Genomic DNA, 18,121 nt, shown 5'->3' with positions numbered 1-18,121 from the left:
TTGTGATGCCTCCAGTTTTGCATTTCAAGATTGTTCTGCTATTCGAGGTTTTTGTGTTCCACACAAATTGTAGAATTATTGGCTCTAGTTCTGTGAAAAATGTTGTTGGCATTTTGATATGGGTAGCTTTAAATGTGTAGATTGATTAGTACAGACATTTTAACAATAATTTAAAAAATGTTTTTTAAAGATTTATTTATTTGACAGAGAGAGAGAGCACAAACAGGGGAGCAGCACCTCCACCTGGTGGGGAGCCTGATGCAGGGGCTCGATCCCAGGATCCTGGGATCATGACCAGAGCTGAAGGCAGGAGCTTAACAACTGAGCCACCCAGGTTCCCCTTTTTAAAAAAAAATATATTTTATTTGAGAGGGAGAGAGAGAGTGAGTAAGAGAGAGAGCAGGGGCAGAGGGAGAAACAGACTCCCAGCTGGGCAGGGAGCCCAGCACAGGGCTTAATCCCAGGACCTGGGGGATCATGGCCTGAGCTAAAGGCGATTACTTAACTGACTGAGCAAACCCAGGTGCCCCACAATATTTAGTCTTTCAATCCGTAAGTATGGAATATCTTTCCATTTCTTTGTATTACCTTCAGTTTCTTTCATCAGTGTTTTAAAGTTTTCAGAGTACAGGTCTTTCACCTCTTTGTTAAACTTATTCTTTACGTATCTTATTATTTTGGGTATAACTATAAATGTTTTAACTTCTCTTTCAACTGCTTCCTTATTGGTGTATATAAACCCAACAGATTTCTGTACATTGATTTTATATCCTGTGACTTTACTGAATTTATCAGTTTTAGCAGTATTTTGTGGAGTTTTCTATATAGAGGATCATGTCATCTGCTAAAAGGGTTAAGTTTGACTTCTTCCTTACTGATTTGGATGCCTTTTATTTCTTTTTCTTTTCTGATTGCTGTGGCTAGGACTTCCCGTACTATGTTGAATAAAAGTGGTAAGAGTGGACATCCTTGTCTTGTTCCTGGTCTTAGGGGGAAAAGCTCTGTTCTTCCCCATTAAGGATCATGTTAGCTATGTTTTTTTCATATATGGTCTTTATTATTTTGAGGTAAATAATCTACTTTGTTGAAGGTTTTTATCATGAATGGATGCTGTACTTTGTCAAACACTTTCAAAACATCTATTGAAATGATCCTACTGTTCTTATCCTTCCCTTATTGACGTAATATATCATGTTGATTGATTTGAAATATTGATCCACTGTTTCAATTTAGGAATAAATCCCTCTTGATTGTGGTGGATATATTTTTTAATGTATTGTTGGATTCATTTTGTTAGTATTTCACTAAAAACTTCCGCATCTGTGCTTTTCAGAGATGAACATCAGAGATATTGGCCTGTAGTTCTCTTTTTTCGTGGTGTCTCTATCTGGTTTTGGTATCAGGGTACTGCTGGCCTCAGAGAATAAATTTGGAAATTTTCCTCCTTTTCTGGAATATTTTGAGAAAAGTAGGTATTAACTCTTCTTTAAATGTTTGGTAGAATTCACCTGTGAAGTCATTTGGTTCTGGACTTTTGTTTATTGGGAAGTTTTGATTATTGATGTGATTTATTCATTGGTAATCAGTCTGTTCAAGTTTTCTATTTCTTCCTGTTTCAATTTTGGGAGTTTAATATTCCAGGAATTTATCCATTTCTTCTAGGTTGTCCAATTTATTGGCATATAGTTTTTCATTATATTCTCTTATAATTGTGTTTCTGTGGTGTTGATTGTTATTTCTCCTCTTTCATTTGTGGTTTTATTTATTTGAGTCCTTTCTCTTTTTTGCTTGGTGAGCCTGGCTGAGGTTTATTGGTTTTATTGATTTTTTCAAAAAACCAGCTCTTGGTTTCATTGATCTATTTTTTTTTAAGATTTTATTTATTTTAGAGAGAGCAACAGAGAGAGCTTGAGAGAGAGCAAGCATGACTTGGGGTGGAGAGGGCAGAGGGGGAGGGAGCAGCAGGTTCCCCACTCAACAGGGATCCCTCAACAGGGATCCCCCCACCCAGGGAGGGATCACAACCTGAGCTGAAGGCAGATGCTTAACCAACTGAGTCAACAGATACATCCGGTTTTTAGTTTGTTTATCATTTATTTCTGCTCTAATCTTTCCTATTTGCTTCCTTTTGCTAGTTTTAGGTTTTGTTTGTTGTTCTTTTTCTAGCTCTTTTAGGTGTAAGGTTCGGTTGTTCTTGCTTCTTCAGGTAGGTCTGTATTGCTATAAACTTCCATCTTAGAACTGCTTTTGTTGTATCCCAAAGGTTCTGGACCACTGTGTTTTCATTTTCATGTTTCCATGTACTTTATTTCTTTCCTGGTTGACCCATTCATTGTTTAGTAGCATGTTATTTAACCTCCATGTATTTGTGGTTTTTACAGACTTTTTCTGGTGGTTTAAGTTTGAACCCATTCTTTATTCTGCTACTCCCCATGTTTTATGCATATGTTGTCTTTTTATTAAGATTTATTTATTTGATAGAGAGATAGAGAGAGACAGTGCACATGAGTGTGGGTGGGGAGAAGAGAGGGAGAGGGAGAATCTTCAGCAGACTCTGCACTGACCATGGAGTCTGATGCATGGCTTGACCTCAGGACCCTGAGATCATGAACTGAGCTGAAACCAAGAGTTGGATGCTTAACTGACAGTGCCACTGAGGCACCCCTATATTGTCATATTTTACATTGTTTTACCTTGTGCTTAACTTGACTGATATCTTTTTATAGAAATATTAATTTTTACTGCTTTTTTGTTTCTCTTTATACTGTCACTTGTCTCTCCTTTCCATTCAAAGAATTCCCTTTAATATACCTTGCAGGGCTGGTTTAGTGGTCATGAACTCCTTTAGTTTTTGTTTGTCTGGAAAACTCTTTATCCTTCCTCCTATTCTCAATGATAGCCTTGCTGGATAGAGTCTTCTTGGCTGCAGGTTCTTCCCATTCTACATTTTGAATATATCATGCTGTTCTCTTTAGGCTTAGAAAATTTCTGCTCAAGAATCCTCTGCTAGCCTTGTGGGTTTTCCCTTCTATGTTACTGTCTTTTGTTTTTCTGCTTTTAAATTGTCTTCTTTTAATGGCATTTTGCCAACTTAATTACAATGTGTCCTAGGGTGTATCTGCTTTTGTTGACTTTGATGGGAATTCTCTGTGTCTTCTGGATCTGGATATATTTCCTTCCCCAGATTAAGGAAGTTCTCAGCTGTTATTTCTTCAAATAAATTTTCTACTCCCCTCTTTTTCTTCTTCCGGAATTCTGTAATATCAATGTTAGTATGTGTGATGGAGTCATTGAGTTCCCTAAGTTGATTCTTGTTTTGCATAATTCTTTTTTCTCTCTTTTGTTCAGCTCAATTGCTTTCCATTACCTTGTCTTTTAGGTCATTAATTCATTCCTCTGCTTCCTCTAGCCTGTTGTTCATTCTGTTAAGCATGTTTCCACTACATTTATTGAGCCCTTTATCTCTGCTATGTTGTTCCTTATCTCTCTGTTAAGGGTCTTGCCCATATCTTCCACTCTTTTATCAAGTTCAGTGAGTATCCTTATGATCATTACTTTAAATTCTCTTTCTAACATATTACTTATATCTGTTTTGCTTAGATTTCTGGCCATGGTCTTGTCCTGTTTTTTAATTTGGGTTCAATTTCTCTGCCTTCTCATTTTGTCTGCTTGTCTGTCTCTGTTTCTCTGTGTTACGAGGGTCAGCTATGTTTTCTCTTGAAAGTAGTGACTTTAGGAAGAGGTGCTGGAGTGCCCTGAAGTGCAGTGTCCCCTTTTCAACAAGACCTGGCACTTGGGTGTGCCGCTTACACCCTGCTGTTTTGTCACCTTTCCTTTCAGTACAGTCATCTCTACTGACTCTCTGCCTCTTGTGTTTGCTTTCTGTGGGGTTAGTGGGACCCAGGCATGCCTGCTCTGTGGGAGCAGTGTGCTTGCCAGGGAACTTGGGAGTGGGCAGTGGTGTTAGCAAAATTTTAGTGTGCCACTAGCTCTATGCCAGATTCCCTGAAGTGCTGCAGCAGGTAAGGGCTAGGTGCCAGCGCAGCTGGGGGTGTGAGGCTGGGCATGGTGGGTGAGCATTGTGGGTGCATGGATTTAACAAAGTCTGTCTTGAGCCCAGGGTGGAGGCTAGCAGCCCTGGGAGTGGGCACATCCTCAGGAGAACTCGTGGGTATGGCACACTGCTACCAGGTTAGGTGGCAAGAGTCTGTGGAGTCCTGCCTTCCCAAGATGGCCTTGTGTTTATACTGGGAGGTGGGGGAAGAAACTGGCACCTACCAGTTCTCTTGCTTTCACAGAAGTCCCCCAACACACTCCAAAATCATTATGAAGAGATCTGTCTCCCATTTGCCCCTGATGTTGTATAAATTGCCATTTTTATGTTGCCTTCCCATGCAGGCTGATGCCTCTTTAAGGGCAGCAGCCCAGCTATCACTGGCCTTCCCAGTTTGCCCAGTCATTTGACTTTTGAAGCTCCAGGCTGTAAGTCCCACGGGTATACAACCTCACTGAATTCAGCCCTTCTGATTTTCAAAGCCAAATGTTATGGGAATTAGTTTTGCCTACGTGAGTTCCCCTGTATGAAGGTCCATTTTTCTGCCCTCTCTGTGTGCAAGTACTTTCCCTCCCGCAGGCAGCTTCCCTCCACCTTTCTGACCTTCCTAACCTTTCAGATGTTGCTGTTGCTCTATATTTAGTTGTGGAGTTTGTTCTGCTTGTCTTTGGGTAGTTCTCTGGTTTATTTACTTGGATGTGGATGATACTTAGTTGTAAATGTGGGACAGGGTGAACTCAGGGTCCTCTTACCCGGCCATCTTCCCAGACTCTTCCTGACTTCTTTATCTTTTAACAGTGGGTTTCCTTCTTGCTACATGATGTGTTATAAAAATCTTTGATTGAAACAGGAATTGTGATGGAACAACAATGGGGACTGAGGTAAATAGTGTTTAATCATGGAAATGGGCATGTCTCTTTTTCTGTTAGGACATTAGCAAGAGAGGTTGAGTCAATTCAGTCAGCCATGGAGTCAGGCTTGCATTTTTTTGTTGCTGTTTTTAACCTCAGTGTACTATAGGCTTCAGATTCTTCCAGTGATAGGTTACTGTTGCCTTGTGCTTAGTGTGAGGCTTAGAGATTTTCTCACCATCCCTGATCCACTCTCAGCTTTCAGCAGTCTCTGAATGCCTGCACTATGGGGGGGGGGGTCTCTAGCTAGCTCTTGCTCTAGCGGTAGAATCCTAGTGCTTGTCAGTTAGCATTAGGCTTTTTGTGGGGAGGAGCATGTGGGATTCTCAGTCCCCCTGCTCTGCCTCAATTTTAGGCAGTGTCTATGTACCCAGGCCTCTGAAGTGGGGTTTTATACTTCTCCCCCTCTTCAATCTCCATGACGACCAAGGTCTGCTTTGAATCTGTGACCGTTCTTAGGCAGAAGAGAGTTTCCAGCTTCTCCCCAGTGGGAGCACACCTCTAGCTTTTATTGGTGCAAAATCCTGGGACCAAGAGGTTTTTCTATTCCTCCTATAAGGGAGAGGGTCCAGGAGCAGGAGGTATTTGTGAGTTGTGTAAGTGAGGAAGAAGTTCCTCTCCAAGAAGCAGATGGGTTTTGCTTCTTCCCCTCCTCAGGAGGCAGTGTACCTTCACGTGGATCCTGGGAGTAGGAGGATTTGCTGAGCCTTCGTTGGTGGCTAAAGGCTTTTGCTTAATAAGAAAGAAGATTCTGACAAAGAAGGCAGGGTTTCATGCCTGTCTTCTGCAGGCAACCGATCAAGTTTTGCATGCCTGTGCCAGTTAGGTGGGCTCTTTTCTATCTCTTGACCTACTTCCAATCTTCTTGTGTGAAAACCAGTGGAGGCCCATGAAAAATAGCCTGCAAGTGAATGTAAACTCTCTTTGTGTTCTGAAGGTCAAACAATCTGTGTGTCCCATCTCTTCTTAGAGGGGCTTGTCACTGTTGGAATTTAGTTCAGTTGGTTGTCTCAAAACCTCAGTTTTCACACTGGATTTAAGAACAGTTACAATTTTGAAGATTACATGGTTTTTACTCATTGTTATGAATGATGGTTTCCTGAGTATTTGTTTTACTAAGGAAAGCAGCCGTTATCAGATACTTAGTACTTTTTTCAATCCTTAGTCCTTGAAGATATGAATTAAACCTTTTGTTGTTGTTGTTAAGTCCATTCCAGTCTTAATTATGTAAGATTCTGAGACTATCATAGAAGGGAAACACAAATGAAGCTGGAGCTAAGAGGAAAAGAGAATAAGAAACTAAATTTGGCTATGAGGTAGTCACTGGCCATTCAGAGAGACAGATACCTAGAAAACGATCATTTTGCAGTATGTGGTGAGAAAGATACAACATAGCTTAAATGGAGAATCATGATGAGAATCTAGTGTGAGGACCTGGGGTGGCTGAAGAGGAAAGACAGGACAATCTGGCCAGGAAAGCAATCATAAGGTTTAAATTGAACTGAGTCTTGAAGTAGTTCTCTAGGTAGAAGAGCAGAAAAGATGTATATTCAAGGCAAAGAGAGGCAAATAAAGCAGGAGGGTTTAGGGCTGATGGTGTGGGAAAGGAGTGCTGGGAGGTGAGGCTAAGAGCAGCCACTGTGGTGGCTCAGACAGATCTGAGTTTGAAACCTGGTCTGCTGCTTCAAGACTTTGCAACTCTGGACAGGTGGTTAATCCCTAAGACTGCATTTTACCACCTGTCAAACTAAAGTAGTAATGCTTGCCTCTCAGGTTTGTTATGAGGATTAAATGAGATAATGCACCTAAGGTCTAGCTAAGCACAGTACGCACAGCTGTGACCAATGGCCACGGTGGTTCTCCATCACAGAGCAGAGACATCACGCACCCTCTGCAGCTCTAGTTCCCTGGGACTTCTTGAGAAATCTTAAGAAGCCCCGAGGGTCACCGGCTTTAGGAAAACAAATGCCTCTGAGGGGACTGAGTATAATCTTATTCTTCCTTAAGATATTACAGTTCCTATCTCTTCCTTGGCACAAAAACCAGAATATATATTTTAAAGTAGCTCAGAGACCCTCCTACTAGAAGCAGCAAGTAACAATTTATGCCTGGCAAGTAGGAAGAACTACTAATTTAATCTGTTTCACTATGTCTACGTAGGAGGGAAAACAGATTTAAAAAAGAATGTGCTCAAAAACCATTCTTATTTACAGGGCAGAGTTAAACCCAGGTTCACATAATGCAAACATAGTGAAACACAGATACACCGTTCAGCAATGACTCCATTTCTCTACTGAGAACTAAGGGTTAGAGCACAGGACATCTGACATCCAAGGCTCAGGCTATTGTTTATTGTTTGTTTGCTTTTGTCTTGGGCTACCAGAGCCTAAGGCAGCTCTCTCCAAACATTTAGTAATCCTGAAGAGGTCTGGAAATTGCCTCCCTAGTGCTGCTAAGAATTAATTATAGTGCATACATTTCATTCCTTGGGCTATGCTACCTGGTATGGTCAATCACATCTGAGAATTAGACTTCACTGAGAGAATGCCCTAGGACTGCACTTCAATACATTATGTTTAATGTATATAAAGGCAAGGAAAGGACAGTCCCAGATTCAAGAGCAGTATTCTGTACAATGCATATGGTGGGGCTGAGGGGCAAGGGGAAGAGGCCATAGAACCCACACCCGAACATGTACAAAAATAACTTACACGACGACCCCCACCAGCAAGGATGATGGAGCTCTCCCCAGCCCCTAGGGCTGGGGTGCATATTCTAAAAAATGGCACGAGGGGAGCTAACCAGTGCAAGCCAAGGTGCTGTGGGGGTGAGAAGGGGTGCCAGTCCGGAGCGGGGGAAGGCCTACGAGGAGGCCTTGAGACGGTTGGCGGCCGAGCGGGAGCTCAGCAGCTTGTCCACCATGGTGCGGGCATAGCGGAGCCGGCTGGCCAGCTCCTTGGAGCAGCCATATTCCTCCAGCAGGCTCAGACTGTATGTGTGGAAGTCCCGCCTCTCGTCAATGTAGGTCACGGCTGCCATCAGCGGGCACAAGATGAGTTTGGTATGGTCCTGGAAGAAGTTGATCTGCACACAGCCATTGCTGAGGTGCAGGATGATGGCGCTGCGGGTGCGAAACCAGGTACGCAGATAGGGTAGCCGGGCGAGCTCATCGCCTTCCCGGGGTGTGATGTTGGCCCCCGCCTTCAGCAAGCGTTCACTCATGTAGTTCCGGAAATACTTCAGGAACTGAAGTATCTGGTGAACTGTTAAACTATCAACTCAAAGATTGCTTTCTAATTTAGTGGATTTTTTTTAAAGATTTTATTTATTTGTCAGAGAGAGAGAGGGAGAGAGAGCAAGTGAGCACAGGCAGACAGAGTGGCAAGCAGAGGCAGAGGGAGAAGCAAGCTCCCCGCCAAGCAAGGAGCCTGATGTGGGACTCGATCCCAGGATGCTGGGATCATGACCTGAGCCGAAGGCAGCCACTTAACCAACTGAGCCACTCAGGCATCCCCAAAGATTACTTTCTAATTGCACCTTTACAAACGATATCAGATCACCTTGGCCACATATGACAACCTGACATTATGTACCTCCTGAAGTGAAGCAACATGGAATATATATGAAGTAGTCTTCTTGCACACAGTGACGACTTGAGTACAATCAAGCAGTTAGAAACAACTTCCAGTTTATAAGAAATAAGGGAGCAATAAAGGAACAAATTAAATGACTACACACAAAAAAATGAGGCAAATTTAGAACATAGTCTACAGTGGCCAGCCTCTAAGTTAGCATGCATGATAGCTGCCTACTTGTATTCATACTCCTTTATCCCCTCCCACACTGTATTAGTGTTAGGACTTATGACCAAGATAATATGGCAGAAGTGACATATGTCACTTCCAAGATTACATTATAAAAATAATCTAGGTTTCATCTTGGTCACTGTGTATGTGCACACACAGCATATGTATGTGTGTGTATCTTTTTCCTGGATTGCTCACTGTGGATGAAGTTGGCTGCCATTTTGTTAGCAACCCTATGGATAGATCCACATGGTAAAAAGTGAGGCTTCTTGGCGATAGTCTATTGAATGAATATTACTTGTAGTGGATCCTGCAATATCAGTCAAGCTATCAGATGACCACAGTGCCAGCTGATATCTTGATGACAACCTCATGAGGGATTCTGAGCCAGACCCACCCAGCTAAACTGCTTCTAGATTTCTCATGCTCCAAAACTGGGTGAAATAATGTTTGTTGTTTGAAGATTCTAAGTTTGGAATAATGTGTTATAGAGAAACAGTAAGTCAGTTATTCCACAGATAAAACCAAGATTTAGGACTAGTCTCTTATAAAAGTTAATAAATAAGAACTTAGGGATACCTGAGTGGATCAGTCAGTTATGCGGCCAACTCCTGATTTTTGGCTCAGGTCATGGTCCTGAGATTGAGCACCATATTAGGTTCCATGCTCAGTGGGAGCCTGCTTGAAATTCTCTCTCTCCTTCTCCCTCTACCCCTAACACCTATACTCTCTTTCTAAAATAAACACATCTCTTTTTTAAAGATTTTTTTTTTTTTTTAATTTGGCAGAGAGCATAAGCAGGGGGAGCAGCAGAGGGAGATGGAGAAGCAGGCTCCCACATCTGCCTGATGTGGGACTTGATCTCATGACCCTGGGATTATGACCTGAGCTGAAGACAGACACTTAACCAACTGAGCCACCCAGGTGCCCCAGTAAGTACATCTTCCAAAACAATAACAATTAAAAAGGATGTTTCAGGAACTGTTCTATATTACAACAGAATAAAGAGACATAACAACCAAATCTGTTTTAAAAAGTAGTAGTTATTAAAAAAATGTAGGGAATGTTAGGACAGTTTGAACATAAACATGTATTAGATGACATCATGGAAATTTTAATTTTCTCGGGTGTTATAATGATTTTGTTTTTGTATAGAGGAATGCTCTATTTTTAAGAGTTTTATGCTGAATTATGTTGCTGAAATCACTATGTCTACAATTTAATTTCAAATACTTCACAGAAAATATAGATACAGATATAACTAGATGAAGACAGATGAAACAACAGGACAAATGTCAACAATTACAGATAAAATACAGGTGGTGGGTATGTAAGTGTTCACTGCACTATTCTATAAACTTTTATGTTTATAATTCTTCCCTATTAAAAATGTTAAACTATGGAATATATCCCTTCAAATCAGAGTTTTCATTAGGTTAAAAAAATTTAAACCAATGAGAACTGAGTCCAGATTTCTACACCACAGATTCAGTTCAGGAGTTTGCACAATTCCAAAACAAATGTACCAGAGGACTATTTTTGAACCAGTAGTTCCACTGAAAAGTTATCCTATCTGTCCAATGTTTGCTGGTGGTTAAAAAATACAAATTTGGTACTGATTCCTCTGTCTTCTTTTCCTGTTTTCATCTTATTTTCTTTTTCATAAAAAGTAGACAATTACTAAATCCAAGAGGAATTAGTCCATTCCAGTATCCAGGTGCATAAACTTAACCATAAGCTCATTTTTATATAATAAATAAAGAACTTATGTACTTATGCAAAACACAGGAGGGGAAAACACAGCAGGGAAAAAAGCAGCAGGCAGACAAGGAATTCACATACAGAAGTTAACTGAAAAAGGTACTTTAAAACTAATCAGTTAATTTTCAAGTTAAATAAAATTTTACTTCTTACTGCAACACCAATAGGAAAATATTATCTGGGTGTAAGTTCTCAGTTTAAGAAAAATGCAGTGACACTCTCATCATTAACACATCAAAATTATGCTTTAAAAAAACAGACATAGGCAATTTATAGTCAAAACAATACCTTAGCATTTATTTTTATGTAAAAAACGTTTTTATATTTTTAAATTGTGAGTTCTGTTTATTTTTTTCCTTTCAAATACAAAATTTTAATTAAAATATGTTAATAAATCAAAATTATATTCCCTCTTTTTTTTTCTTTTTAAATTCCTTTTCAGCATAACAGTACTCATTGTTTTTGCACCACACCCAGTGCTCCATGCAATATGTGCCCTCCCTATTACCCACCACCTGGTTCCCCCAACCTCCCACCCCCACCCCTTCAAAACCCTCAGGTTGTTTTTCAGAGTCCATAGTCTCTCATGGTTCATCTCCCCTTCCAATTTCCCTCTACTCTCTTCTCCTCTCCATCTCCCCGTGAGTTTTGTTTTTATATCATGCATTTCCAATTATGCTTGCATAGCAGAGTAAATATTTTAAAATTTACATTTATTTAGTATAACATAATTTAATGCATAAGTTTTACTTAACACCGGTAGATAATTAAATTAAAGCTACCCTGATACATTACATCAGTATACTCTGTTAGTGAGGCTGTGGTGAGAACAGGAACTCTTCTGCATCAGCAGAGTGAAAAGAAATGGCACGACTTTTATAAAGGGAAAATGTGGCAGTATTTAGCAAAATTATATATGGCTATCCCACTTCTGATAAGTACAAGATTTTCACTGCTGGCTTCTTTACAGTAAAAGAATGGAAAAAAACCAATCAGTCATTCATTAGTAAGGGACTGCCTTATGGTACATATAAACAATAGATTACCAGGAAACTCTAAAAAGGGATGAAAAATATCTCTATCCACGTACAAAGTGAGCACACAGATATACTGCTATCTAAATGAAGTGCAGTAGAAAGTATAGAGTGTACTATTGTTTCAGAAAGAGAATAAATACATACATATACATATTTGCTTGTAAGAAATTGAGTTTTTTCAAAGTTAATAACGCCAAAGAGAAAAAAAAAACGAAGTTGAGAAGACAGAAATAGAAACCCAACTTATTTGAATATAACTTGTTTTAATAGATTCAATATACACTATGTAAATATCTACATAACTATAAAATTTTATAAAGCTATACAGATTTAGTTTTTATACAAAGCTATAAAACTATAATTTATGAAATGATAAATATTTTGTAAAATTTTGTAATTTTATTCACAACAGAATTTTATGAAATCAGAAAAAATAAAATTAAAACAAATCAGCCAAAATAACCACCTAGAGAAAAACTATTCCAAGTGACTTTATAAGAAAACGTAATATAACTATCACTGCTGGGATATGCCATAAAGATAAGGATAATTGCTTAAAAAAATCAAACTATTTTCAGTAATCATTTGTGGTATTAATGTTGATAATGTTATTCTGAAAGTGTTATTACATATATAATTCAAGATAATAGGAGTAATTATTTGATATTCTACTTCCTATATTCCCAGTCACTAGGAATGATATTCTCAGCATGAAAGAAAGGAAAGCATGAAAGAAAGTAAAATACCTGTAGTCTCAAATCTGAGTTGGAAATCAATTTATATTCAGTTATGACATATTTTGTCTCTAAAGAAGTCACAGTCCTCTTAGGATATCCACTGAAAAAACCTAAAAATGATGACCAACCTAGAAGCAATGAATGCCCCAACTGCCCAGATTCTAGTCTTGAAGAAATACCTGATTCCAGGTCTGAGGCAGGAAATACACAAAATATACCAAGAAGATCTTATCATACTGAAAACTACGCTTTTAAACAACCCAGTTATCAAAGAGGAAATTAAAAAAAAATTAGAAACTGTTTTCAACAGAAAAGGAGAACACTGCATACCAGAATTTGTGGATGCCTCTGAAGTAGCACTTAGGGAAGAATTTTTGCTGTTCAATGCTTATGTTAGAAGAGAAGAAAGATCTTAGAACAACTATCTCAACTTCTTCCCTAAGAAACTTAAAACAATAGCAAATTAAACCCCCCAAAAGAAGAAAGGAATACTCAAGATCAAAGAGGAAATCACTGGGGCACCTGGGTGGCTCAGCGGGTTAAAACCTCTGCCTTCGGCTCAGGTCATGATCCCAGGGTCCTGGGATCGAGCCCCGCGTCGGGCTCTCTGCTTGGCTGAGAGCCTGCTTCCTCCTCTCTCTCTCTCTCTCTGCCTGCCTCTCTGCCTACTTGTGATCTCTATCTGTCAAATAAATAAATCTTAAAAAAAAAAAAAAAAGAGGAAATCACTGAAATGGGAAATAGAAAATAGAGAAAGTTAATGGAATCAAAAGTGGTTCTTTGAGAATACTGATAAAAATTGTTAAACTTGGGGTGCCTGAATGGCTCAGTCGGTTGAGTGTCTGCCTTCGACTCAGGTCATAATCTCTGGGTTCTGGGATTGAGCCCTGAGTTGGGCTCCCTGATCAGTGGGGAGTCTGCTTCTCTTTCCTCTGCCCCTCCACCCTGCTCATGCTCTCTCTCTCAAATAAATAAGTAAAATAAAATATTTTAAAAACTGTTAAACCTTTGGTAGATTATTGACCAAGCATAAAAGATAAAAGACACTAACATTACTATTATATAATATACTAATACTAGAGTTACTAGTATCAAAAATTTGAGACAAAATATGACTACAAACTCTACAGATGTTAACAGGACAATAAGGAAGTATTATGAAGAATTATATGGCTATAAATTTGACAATGTGGATGAAATGGAAAAAAACCTTAACCTATGTAATCTACCACAGTTCAATAAAAAAGAAACAAATAACGTAAATAGTCATATTAGGGACACTGAGTATATAGTTAAAGCCTTCCCACAAAATAAAACTCAATGCCCATACAGTTATCACAGGTGAATTCTAAAACAGGAAGGAAGGAACGAAGGAAGGAAGGAAGAGAAGGAAGGAAGAAAGAAAGAAAGAAAAACTAACCTTACACAAACTGTTCCATAAAACTAAAGGGAAGAAACACCAACTCATTCATAGAAGCTGGCATTAACCTGATTACCAGAGCTAGGCAAAGACATATAAGAAAAGAAAACTACAGACCAGTATCCCTCATGAACACAGATGCCAAAATTCTAAAAGTACTCTTTGGCAAACTGAATTCAACAATACATGAGAAAGGATGTTATATCATGACCGAGTGGGGTTGATCTCAAGAATGTAGTGTTGCTTTAACATTCTAAAATCAATCAACATAATTCATAGATTAACAAATTAAAAATACAAAATCTTATGGTTATTTCAATTGACGGTGAAAAAACATTTGACAAAATTCAATATTCATGATAAAAAGTTAGCAGTCTAGGAATAGAAGGGAATTTCCTCTTTACTCCTAACATCAAGAATAATACAAAGATGTTTACCATCACCACTTCTTTTCCACAATGTATTTAGGCTTCAGCCAGAGAAATCAGGCAAAAAAAGGAAATAAAGGGAATCTAGATTGGAATGAAGAAATAGAACTATACTTGTTTATAGACAACATGATCATCTGTGTAGAAAGTTCAATAGAACAAAAAAAAAAGTCTACTAAAACTAATAAGTGAATTTAGCAAAGCTGCAGGATAGACAATGTACAACATACAACAACCAGCTGTATTTTTGCATACAGGAAATAAACACTTGAAAAAAAGCACTGTTTACAAATAGCAATAAATATGAAATACTTAGGGATAAATATGATAAAATATGTAAAATACGAGTACACCAAAAAAGAAAAAACACTGCTGAGGAATAATAAAGAAGACCTAAATAAATGAGAAATACATTTTGTTCATGTTGAGTTGGAAGACTCAGTATTATTAAAATATCGGTTCTACCCTGATTGATCTACAGATTCAGAATCCTAGTAATTTGAAGAAATCATACAGAGTATGTTTTCTAATTACATGAGTATTAAAATAGCAATAAATAATAGAAAAACATTGGGAAAGTCCAGAAAATTTTGGAAATTAAATAGTACAATATAATAACCATGGGTGTAAGAAAAAATTACAGGGAAAGTGAAAAACACTTTGAACTAAAGGAGAATGAAAATACAACATATCCAAATTTGTGAAATGCAGCTACAACAGTGCTCAGAAAAAAATCTCATGCTAAAGATGGAAGTTTCAAAAACACTAATTCAAGTTTCCATTTTAAGAAGTTTGGAAAAGAACAACAAAAAATATAAAATAAGTGAAAGGAAGGAAATAATAAAGATAAGAGCAAAAGTCATTAAGAGATTTCTGTTTTCAACCATGCTAGAAAGACTTACACAACTAAAAAAGTAGAGGAAAGAAGGAAAAGGGAGAAAGAAAGAAAGAAAGAGAGGGAGGAAGGAAGGAAGAAGAGAGGAAGGAAGAAGCAACCATTTCAGAACTGGAGAACAGAAGCACAGAACAGTGATCCCTATGAGAAGAGAAACAAATGAGGTGAGCTCTAAGACTGCCCTAGAACACTGCGTAGATTGTACTCCACAGTTCAGGGAAGAGGAAGCCAAACAGAGCCCAGCTTGAGGAGACAGTTAAGAATTCAAGGAGGCCAGAGTAGCTAAAATTCACAAAGGAGAATAACCAATGAGGAAAGAGCTATCCAGAGACCGGGCTCAGAGACCTCCTAAGGGTTCTGCTCAAGTTTTCACCTGACAACTGACCAATGCATGTGTGTGAGGAAGTGACCTGAGGCCAGGGAAATAACCGCCAGGGAAAAAGCAGGTAGAACTAATATAGGGATGGAAACAGTTCATGTTCCCAATGGCCAAAGTGGATAAACCTCATTAATATAAGGGGCATTGAGTGAAACATGATATGATTGTGAATGCAGAAAGTCCTAAAGACTCTACTAAAAAATACTATTGGAACTAACAGTACATTTAATAAAGTTGCCAGATACAATTACTATGTGATTTTTCTATATATTTGCAGTGAACAATTGGAAATTAAAAAGTTTAAACTGTACCACTTATATTAGCATGAAACAATTGTCCACGGTTAAATTTGACAAAATATATATAAGACACTGAAAACTGTAAAACATTGTCGAGAGAAATAAAAGCGAACTGAAATAAATGAAGAAATATTGTATTCATGCATGGCAAGTCTCAATATTGCTAAAATATCAACTTTACTCACATTGATGTCAATAAAATGTGGTTATCACCAACATTCTTATAGAAATTGTCAAACTGATTGAAAAATTTCTAAGGAAGCTTGCAGAAGCTAATACCAAAATGATTTTGAAAAGTAAAAACAAAGTCAGACTCTCACCACCTGATTTAAAAACATATTTTAAAGCCACAGTTATCAAGAAAGTGTGATACTAGCATGAAGAATAGAGTCATGTCCAGAACTGGACACACACTTGTGCAGCTAAATGATAACGTGACAGTGGTGCAGAGATAATGAAGCAGGGACAGAAAAATCTTTTGAAAAACAGAGCTGAAACAACTGAATAGCTGTATGCAGTGCAAGTATCAACACTGATCTCACATGAGATACAAAAATTAACTCAAAATGGATCAGAGCCCTAAATGTAAAACCAGAAACTATAAAACTTCTACCATAAGGCACAAGAAGAGGTGCTGACCTTGGATCTAGAAAAAAAATTTAATAGTATATAGAATGCACAAAAGTGTAAAAGAAAAATAATTTAAAACTTGGCTCTTGGAAAGACATTGTTAATTGTAATGAAAAGACAAGATGCATACTGGAAAAAATATTCACAAAACACATGGCTCAATAAGGGACTTCTATTTAGAACTATACTGACAAGTGAATTTTCTGAAATTATGGAAATACTTTCTATCTGCACTAATAGGTAGCTGCTATTCGTATGTAACTAAATGAGCACTTGAAATGTAGATATTGTGATTAGGGAACTGCATTTATACTATTCAATTTAAAATGAACTTCTGGGACTTCATCAAGATAAAAAGATTCTGCACAGCAAAGGGAATAGTCAACAAAACTAAGAGGCAATCCACAGAATAGAAGATATTTACAAATGATATTATGGGTAAAGAACTAGTATCCAAGATCTGTAAAGAACTTCTCAAACTCGACACCCCAAGAAACAAATAATCCAGTCAGACAAATGGGCAGAAGACATGATTGGACATTTCTCCAGCGATGACATACAAATGACTAAAAGACACATGAAAAAATTTTCCAACATCACTAGCCATCAGGGAAATGAAAATCAAAAGCAAATTGAAATACCACATCACACCAGTTAGAATGACTAAAATTAATAAGACTGTAAACAACAAGTGTTGGCGAGGATGCGAAGAAAAGGAGAACCCTCTTACACTGTTGGTGGGAATGTAAGCTAGTACAGCCACTGTGGAAAACAGTATGGAGGTTCCTCAAGATGTTAAAAAAGATCTACCCTATGACCTAGCAATTGCACTACTAGGTATTGACTCCAAAGACACAGATGTGGTGAAAAGAAGGGGCACATTCACCTCAATGTTCATAGCAGTAATGTCCTTGATAGCCAAACTGTGGAAGGAGTCGAGATGTCTTTCAACAGATGAATGGATAGAGATGTGGTTCATATATACATATATACAATGAAATACTACTCAGCCATTTGCACTGATGTGGATGGAACTGGAGGGGATTATGCTGAGTGAAATAAGTCAATCAGAGAAAGACATTTATCATATATTTTCACTCATATGTGGAACATAAGGAATAGGGCAGAGGACAATAGGGAAGGGAGGAAAAACTGAAGGGGGAAGAAATCAGAGAGGGAGACAAACCATGAAAGACTCTGAACTCTGGGAAACAAACCAAGGATTACAGAAGGAAGGGTGCTGGGGGAGGGGAATTGATGATGGGTATTAAGGAGGGCACATGTGGTGATAAGCATTGGGTGTTATACACAACTAATGAATTGTTGAGCATTATATCAAAAACTAATGAGGTATCAAATGTTGGCTAATTGAAAATAATAAAATTAATTAACTGAAATTTAAATTTCCAATGGTTCGTGGCTACCATGATGGGCAGCATAGATCCAGAATTTATTAAGAATACTTAAAATTCAACAGTAAGACAAAAAAAGAAAAACCCTCAAAATGAACAAGTTATGTGGATGGACACTTTACCAAAGATGACATATGGATGCCAAATAAACCCAAGAAAAGATGCTCATTGGTAATCAGGAAAATACAAATTAAAACCACAAAGAGGTATAACACACGTACAAGAATGACTAAAATTTTTAAAAAAGATGACCATACTCTGTGTTGGTGAAGATGTGGAACTGTGACTTTCATATTCTACTACTAGGAATATGAAATGGTGAAAACACTTTGGCAGTTTCTTAACGTATCTA

At 38.2% G+C, this 18,121-nt stretch overlaps 1 protein-coding gene across 2 annotated transcripts in view; it reads right to left on the bottom strand.

The window, feature by feature from the left end:
• ARHGAP20 (Rho GTPase activating protein 20) overlaps window positions 1–18,121 on the bottom strand; it is a 133,240-nt gene that overhangs the window by 69,858 nt on the left and 45,261 nt on the right. The window lies entirely within an intron of this gene.

Source organism: Meles meles, chromosome 8 (genome assembly GCF_922984935.1).
Source record: "Meles meles chromosome 8, mMelMel3.1 paternal haplotype, whole genome shotgun sequence".
Lineage (NCBI taxonomy): Eukaryota > Metazoa > Chordata > Mammalia > Carnivora > Mustelidae > Meles > Meles meles.
Note: the sequence above shows the minus strand (reverse complement) of the source record. Positions and strands in the feature narration are given on the sequence as shown.